The following is an 8,984-nucleotide window of genomic DNA, read 5'->3' as shown; positions in this document are numbered from 1 at the left end:
ATTATTTCCATTAGAATTTGCTTCCATAAGTAATATGTTGAGTGCAGAAAATTCTGATTTTTGTAAACATATTGTGTGTCACAATATTCATGTACAACATGATAGAGTATATCCCCTTGCATGGGAACAGATGAGTTAAAAATAGAAGTATCAATAAATCTCCCCTACTTCATGAACTTGCAATGTTATTTGTTTTTCTCATAAGGTAGAAATTTCTTCTGCATATCATCTTTTTCGCTATAATTGCGACCTTTTATATATGTTCTAGTCCTGAAATCTGGAAACAAGATGGAACTGAAAAGGTGAACCGGCAGTAGTTCGGTATCCCGGTCCACTTGCTGCTGCTTATGCTGAGTCCATTGGATGTCTGGATCTAAGTAGGGTTCCCTGATGTTGCAGCCATCGACCTCGCCTTTGAATGCTCCATCCCCAATGATTTACTGACCTGGGCGGGCGGTTTTGCCAGCATCGAGATACCACCGTGGCAGCTGGGGACATCCTTTTGCTCTTTGATGAGATCAGAGAAATGTTGGTCCCTCTTGTTTCCTAAGAACCAGCAGTTCTCTGAAAGTGTACTCCAACGTGTGATGTGGTCGAGCGAAGCTTTGTGGGAATTTCTTTCGACATGATGAAACAAGAAGCAAATGTCCTACTGATGCATTTAGCTCTTTTTTTAGTAGGTAACTAATGAGGGCAAATCCAGGATCTTGTTGGAACTAATTGACTTACGCTGAGGGGGATGTCTATAAAGAAGGGCCATTAGACATAAGTTGAGGCTTCAACATTGTTCTCTGAAATTTCTCAAAGAAGCGGTAGCGTCCAAAATTGTTTAATTTGAACCATCATTTTTCTTCAGCCAAGATTTTTTTGTAACTCTAAATAGCACTCGAGGCCACAATTTTTTTCCGACTAGAGCACTTTAGTAAGACGGGAGTAGGGGACGGCACTTTTAAACTACTCATCCCTCGTGGATCATCCGTCGTCGCCGCAACTTCTCTTCGTTTCTGGGTATGTACTAGAAGCCGATATGCTGAACGGACCGTAAAGACCCCAGTGTGCTCGTAATGCCATGAGCAGAAATCCTCTTGGCGCCGCGTTCACAGTGGAATCTTCTTTATACTATGCCTTAAATATCCATTGGTGTGAAGCAATTTTCTAGCTTAACAAAGTCCCACTCAGGGTATCTCCAACGTGGATCACCAAATCGCCTGCCCGACCTTTCATTATTTTGCCATCAAACGGGGTCATCAAAAATCTCGGGACCAGGCCAGGTGTTCGGATTTCCGTGAATTGGAACCAAACTGGGGAGGTTTGGGGAAGTCCTGACATCCACCATATTGGGCTCCGACACCATCGGCCTATCCAAATACCCCATCCGGAGCCCTTTTGTCCCCACTTCGTCCCTCCCCCATGCTCTGTATTTGCACCCTCGAAGACCGCCACCGCCATTGCACCACTTCGCCTGCCGCCTTGGCCTTGCCAAACCTCTACCACTCTAGCCAGATGCCTGCACACCTATGCCTAGGCTGCCATTCCACCTCGGATCTCATCAGCGCCTAGGTACCATCTTCCCATGACCGCCACCGCCATTGCACCACTTTGCCCGCCGCCTTGGCCTTGCCAAACCTCTGCCACTCTAGCCAGACGCCTGCACACCTAGGCCTACGCTGCCATTCCACCTCGGATTCCATCAGCGCCTAGGTACCATATTCCCATGTTGACGCCATCCATGGTGGATGCCATACCCAACAAGTATTCGATGCCATAGCAGAATATTTTGGCGTTGTCATTGTTGTCGTTGAAGGAAATATGATGAATGCGTAGTTGGTGAAGGAGGATGGATTGTTGTGTGTGAGGCTGGTTGGCCACAAGTGCGGAGTTTCAAGGCATGAGGGGAAATGCTGCATTTTGAAAAAGTGTGCATGTTTGGTTTAATAAGCAAAAGCAATACGCACCCTACAACATGGAAGTGATCCATGATCGCGATGCAAAGTCGCTACTCCATAGATGTTACACCATTCAAAAGACCATCAACAAGTATTGCAGTGTGCATGCACAAGTGCAAAGACGGTCGATAATGAATGTGTCACTCGTAGAGCTTTGCAAGTTTTGCTTCTTGTTACTCTACGGGTTGGTCCTGTAATTATTTTCCTCAACATTGTAATTTGTTGATCACATCATTGTCTAGTCCAGACGGGCATGCACGTTGTACCAAACAACCGAGAGCAAGCCTTTATATTGATGCATTGTTGGATGACGCTCAATGGGCATAGCAACTGGATTGATATGTGCCTATGAAGAAGTCCGAGCTCAAGGAGAGGAAGCTTGAGATGAAGGCCACTTTTGAGGAGTGAGGTATTTGGCACTGGTTCTTGTGGTTTTGAGATCGATGAATTTTAAAAACTGGTTGAACATCCAATTCTTTCGGATTTAAATTGTATGATTGAATTGCTATTAATTTAGAGACATTTGTTAAAGTAAGGTTGTATCAAGGCGGACATTTGGTTTAATTTTATTTCATTTTTCGAGGAAAAGCGGGAACATTTGGTAACTACACTTGGATGGCCTCCCCCTATCTCTATTCGTGGACACGTCCAAACGTGTCATTTGGTGATGCCCATTCTGGTGAACTGCATTGGAGTTGCCCTCACCTCTTGTGTTATTGATGAAGTCACACATGTACCGATACCTCGTGTATTCCCCGACCACAACCACCGGTTCTTGGCCCTTCCGTTTGGTGGGATCTAGACTGGGCTCACAGAGCAACACTAGTTTTCCTTTTGCACAGTGTCCTTGTGCGCTCCCAGTATGAACTTCTCAGTCAGTCACCCATTCTCAAATTGATCCGAGTCAAGCACGCTTACTGCAAGATATATGTTAGACTCGCCTCTAGCACCTAGAATTTGGTCGCCGCCGTACGGTGGACGAGAACAACAATTGTTTCAGTACGAGACAACTATAACGGTTTACAAGCGATTTCTTCTCCAATCCGGGTTTAAGGCGATTTTCATGGTGGGTGGTTCTCTAGGTTCATGTTTTCTTTTTCTTTTCATTCGTTATCATCGGTTTTTTTGTTTTTTTCCTGTTTGTTTTTAATTTTCCTACATTCTTTCAATACATGTGAACTTCTTTCAAAATATACGTTGAACATTTTTCTTATATAGGTTGAGTAATTTTCAAATATACGCTGAACATTTTTCTGAGATACACGTTATTTGGTAAATGCACATTGAACATTTTTTTTTTTGAGATCTGAAGTAGACAGGCCTACTCGGAAAGACTAGGATATTCAGATATCAGAGGGGATCGTAAACTAGTCGGGACATCTGCAATCAACCGAATATCTCCAGCACTCCTAGTCAGTGCTGGCAGATTGTGAGCCAGGGAGTTTCTGCTTCTCTCCGCGTATCTGACAGAGAAACGCGGTATATTGTGATCATGTCCGATTGTTTCCCTACCGTCATTGCGCACACAATCTTCCCGGAGAAACCAGCTGCGCCAGATAAGCAAAAGGATTCTTGCTCGCATGTCCTCATTAACAGAGTCCAAGAGCACTTGTAGCCAATCATCACCTGTGTGCCTGAATTTTTTTTTCCGACGGTAGATTCCAGGATTCTCTCATGGCTGCTCTTAGGCCCCTACTCTTTGTGCACATGATCACTGCATGGTACTCATCCTCAAATCATTCCCACAGATGTTACAAATGGCGTCCTTCTCCAGAGTTCTTTTCCACTTGTTTTCCTTTGTTGCTAGCGTGTTCAGGCCCGGCCCTGAGGGGGGGCAGGGGGGGCGGCCGCCCCGGGCCCCCGAAACTGAGGGGCCCCCAACTTTGTTGGCCCAAAGTAGTGTAGGCACCAGTTTTTCATTGATTCAACGATCTCCATCGAGGCCCAACAAACATCGTAAGCCACAGCGAGAACTCGGCCTGTAATGGCGACGCTTGATTACAGGATTTCCATTGCGCGTCGCCGTCTTCCGGATTTTCATCCATCGGCGCTTGTTGTTCACATCTAGCGCGCCCGAGATCATCGGCCCATCGGGCGCCACACATCGAGATATGCGGGGTACGGCAACTCCAAGGCCCCCCTCCGGCGGGCCGAAAGAGTACACCGCGTTGCAAGTCTTCAGCGACCTCGCCGTGCCCATCCACTACCTTGGCCAGATGCAGGTCTTCAGGGGCGGCGTACGACTTCAGCGAGATCATAGCTCGTAGGCCGTGCCTGTTCAAGCCGAACCAAAGGTCGTCTTGAGTGTTGTCTTCAGTCCTTGGAGGATGGGGAGAAATCCATGGACGGCTTGAGGGCTCAATTTGGGGATGAGCCATACATCTGTCGCATGCAGGTAAACAGATACTACAATGTAAATTCTTTATACAATAAAAGTATCGTAGATTTTAAATTTTCTGCCTCTTGGCCGGATTAAATTGGTCGATGATAAATAGTGTTTGCCTGTTCTTGCCAAGTGAAGTTACTTTCAGTTCGAGGAAAGTAATGAACGAAATATAGAACATAGGTAAAAAATACACTATATAATTAAATCTTAGGACGTTGGTGTGGTTAATTTTGTTGTATTATTAACTAGGACCGCAACAAAGTATAAGAGAAAAACCATGCTAATGTTGTGAGCTTAGGGATCAAAGTGACTGTACTTCCCATACCATTTTGTTTTATAGAAAACATTAATGGGCCGTACTGTATTTTTTTAGGGGGATGTATATTTTGTTTGTGATGTGATGAACTAGCGAAAACCTTAAAAGTTGCACCAAAGTTTATGTAGAGAAAAGTTTTTCAAAGTTCAAATTCTATTAGTTTGATGTTTATATTTAGGGGCCCTCGGATTCTAGTTTCGCCCTGGGCCCCCGAAAACTCAGGACCGGCCCTGAGCGTGTTCGTAGCCACCCTCCATCCAAAAATTCTGATCTTCCCGGGGACTTTGGCTTTCCAGATCAGGTCCCATATGCTACGATCATTTGGATTTTTAGAAGAATTTGATGGGTTCTGGGCCATCTGGGGGAGCCCAGCAGCAGCCAATTTGTAGGCACTTCTCACATTGAACATTTTTTTGGATACACTATGAATATATTTTTAACACACATTGAATTTTTTTCATAAATAACATTATTATTTATTTAAAAGATGCAAAATATTTGTTAAGTGTTAGATTTTTTTAAAGTTACTAGCATTTTCTTAACGAATGTACGTGCAATGCACGTTTATATTAGGTAAGATATTAGTTGCACGTTATATTAGGTAAGATATATCTATTGCATGTTGGTATTTAGTAAGATATCAATTATTTTTTCGTGGGAATGATAGGATATTAATTAAATGACAAATTTCAAGGGATAGCGTTGAGTCAAAACGTGTTTATACCCAATGGCACTGATGGATAATTAGAGCGTTAAACGTGTTTTATGCTTAACATTGGAGCAATTTGAACCGCTAGATAACATGATTTGACGGCCGAGATGGTTTGGATCTGCCCATTTGGGTCTTTTTATATTGGTATAGAGGTAGAGGTATAGATATAGATGATACCCAACTTTTCTAAAATTCACGTGGGCAAATCTTTACATTGTATACGCATTTTTTTTTAAAATATCACAAGCATACCAAAACCACTATATCTAACCAAGTTTTTGCTCCAAGGTTAAACCACTTGGCTGAAAATGACCCATGGGTAAATATGAATATGGCACGTGTATTATTTTGGTATATCGCTGTGTAGAAATGAGTGGTGTGCCTAGATTTTTGTTTCAAAATTTTTGAACTAGCGTACAGTTTTGCTTGGTAAGTTTAGTGTTTTTTACTGGCTGGGGAACAGTCCGTACGACATTGTTTTTTCTGTGTGCTTCTCTCTCTTGTCGCTGTCGTTTTGACTATATTATTTTCTTTAATCGGTGCCGCTTTTCGTGTGCTTTCCTAAAGCCTGCCGTATCTGTAGTCTGATTATGTACTATTTCTCACTCATCCTAATAGAAATGACAAAGCTCCTGACACTTCTTTGAAGAAAAAAAAACATGGGCATGTTACGTGGCTGTTGTTTACTTTATTTATTCCTGGTGTGATTACAACTCTAGAAGTTATATATATATATATATGTGTGTGTGTGTATGTGTATGTATAGGGGCATGGAGTATGTGAACTCGAGCTCACATGCACCCTTTGCTACAGTAAAATCAATCTTTTTAGAAATAAAAAAAATCTGAAACTGTTTGGCAACAAACACTTATGTATCTTTCACATGCGTGCCAATTTTTGTGATGAAATGACATCTGTGGAGGTCTCGGCAAAATCATGCCCCAAACTTGCTTAGTGCTTAGATAATAGACAATCTTGGACACATATGGTCTTCTTTAAATAAATTGGTATAAAATGTAGTTTCTAGACATAATTTTCCCCCAAGTCTGAATCTGATTTGTAGATTGCTGTAAACATTCATGGATCTCTTCCACTAAGTATCAATTTCTCTCATAATAGGAGGATTACTTGATACAACTGATTGTTCAATGCCTATTTGCACTTAATTGATTGTACAATTGCTTCATTTAGTTAGTGAAATAACTTCTACCAACATTTTTTTACTGAAATCGTAACCAGTTTATTTGTTTTACTTGTGCTGCACAATTTTCCCATTTTGTTATTATTTTAAATTGGTATGTAATTATCTGTCAAAATTGTATTCTACCACTTGATGAATCTTCTATCACTCGATGAATCTGTCTATCTTTGACTCTCTATTTAGTTAATTGATTATACAATTGCTTTATTTGGTTAGTGAAAACTTCTACATTTTTTTTATTGAAATCACATATTGTACCATTTTGTTTGTTTTATTTGTGCTGCCTGTTTTCTCCATTTGGTTATTATTTACAAAATGGTATTTGTTTGTCTAAAATTTATTTTTTATCATTCGATGAATATGTCTATCTTTGATTCGCTTTTTCGAAGAGGTTTTTGTGTTTGAACTTCTGTTTGTGTTCATTGGACTAATCTATGTTGAATTATTCAGGGATTTTGTTGGGCACATTTTCTTGGGTGGATTGCCAATTGTTTGTTGATGTGTGATCCATGTTTCACTGTTTAGGGTATCTACAATGCAGGTGCTAAGATAAGGCGCTAGGTTCCAATTGCTGGTCGTTTCGTAAAAATCCTGAACGTTCCCAGGATTCTAGCTGGCATGGATGCCAAGCCAGTCGTCGGGTGCCTGGCCTCCTTTTTTTTCACGTGATCCTTTCTAACAAGCGCTCAGATCCTCAACCGACTACAGTAGTGCTCCAGTAGGCAGACTTCTCCATCGGCGCTTCTTCCTTGGTTATTTTTTTTATAATGTTCTAAGCACCCCAAAAAGTGCCTCTCTCCCATTGTAAATGCCCTTAGTGGGTGTAGAGATCAGTCGGTTTGCTTCTTACATTGCTACCTTTTGCATGATAACTAACGTGGTGCATGATATGACCACGTGTTCATGGATGCGTGATATGACCACATGTTCCCATGCACGTAGTTGCGTCCCGCGCGAAATTCGTCAGGTGTGGTTGTGTTGAGACTCTCGACACCGCTTCTTCCGAAATTTCTGGAGTGTTTCTTTCTATATAAATATGGTGATGATAAATGTATATATTTCAAATTACTTCAATGCATGACTTTCGTTTCCGTGACTACAAACATATGTGCATAAAAGTATTTTTGGTCTAAATTCTCACACAAAATAAAAATACCACGACACACGTAATGTATTGATGGGGCGCGTCGCCGCGCGGGCATAGCTAGTATTTATTAAATGAGTGAACATATTTTTTGAAATGGCGCAAACATTTGTTTGCATGGTACTAAACCTTTTTCTAAATTACGTGATATTTTCTAAATTGTAAAAACATTTTTCCAAATGTCACAACCATTTTTTGTAACATTTAAATATTTGTTTTAGATGCCAGAACATTTTTTTGAATGATAGTAGTTTCTAAAAAAAATATATAACATTTTTTACATCATATAAACATTTACTAAAATTTAACGGACATATTTTTAAAATGATGATCATATTTTAAATGCCTCTAGATTGCATAATGGTTGTTACCTAAAAGTATGAAGAAAAAAGAAAAAAAGGAAACATAGTAAACCTCTCGCTGAAATACTGATTTTTCCAAAGAACAACATTGTTGGGCCAGGTCCATAATCTGTGAGGTATAGGCGAGTGCGATACACACCTCACTATAAGCAAGGTATAGATCCACGAGTCATCCTCATTGGCACTTAAGGCGCCACTTATAACGGTCACTCCCCACCTTCTGTGATGCTAAAAAGTGGCACATTGTATGTGCGTCACTTGTCACAACATGAGAAATTTTCATTTTTTCATAGATTTGTCTATTTAAATATTTTATCTCTTGAATCGTGTGTCCAAATAATGAACCATTTTCACCTTTGAAATTCTTGCGTAATGATCTTTAAAATTAGATCCCATGTTAATATGTTTGGACAAACCTTTTGAAAAGAAAACTGAAAAACCCCAGGAAAAACCATAACGAAAAAAAGGAATACCAAAAGAAAAATCCGAGTAAAAGAAAATAAAAAAAATGCAAGTGAAAATACTATACTGAAACAACAGGAAGAAAAAGTCTGAAGCCCAAAAGCACGGTTGCGATTTTCACTTTTTCTAGAAGAACATGTTGTGTGTGTTTTTTAGCAGAAGCATAGGTCGTACTGCTCACAGAAATAAGGATGTGTTTCTCATGAAAGCACAACTATACTTCTCGTACAAGCACATGAGAAGCACAACTGTGCCTTTTAAGAGCACACTTGTAGAAGTACATGCTATTCTTTTAAAACCACAATATGTGCATCTGTACTTCTCATAGAAGCATCGTTATGCTCGTCGTGGAAGCACAACCCGTGATTCTAGTGAAAGCACATGTTATGATTCTCATAGAAACAAATCTGTGTTTCCATGAGCACTTTTTTTTGAGAAACAAAGTTGTGCTTTGC

This window comes from Triticum dicoccoides, chromosome 5A (genome assembly GCF_002162155.2).
Source record: "Triticum dicoccoides isolate Atlit2015 ecotype Zavitan chromosome 5A, WEW_v2.0, whole genome shotgun sequence".
Taxonomy (NCBI): domain Eukaryota; kingdom Viridiplantae; phylum Streptophyta; class Magnoliopsida; order Poales; family Poaceae; genus Triticum; species Triticum dicoccoides.
The sequence above is the reverse complement of the archived record's forward strand: the minus strand, read 5'-3'. Positions refer to the sequence as shown.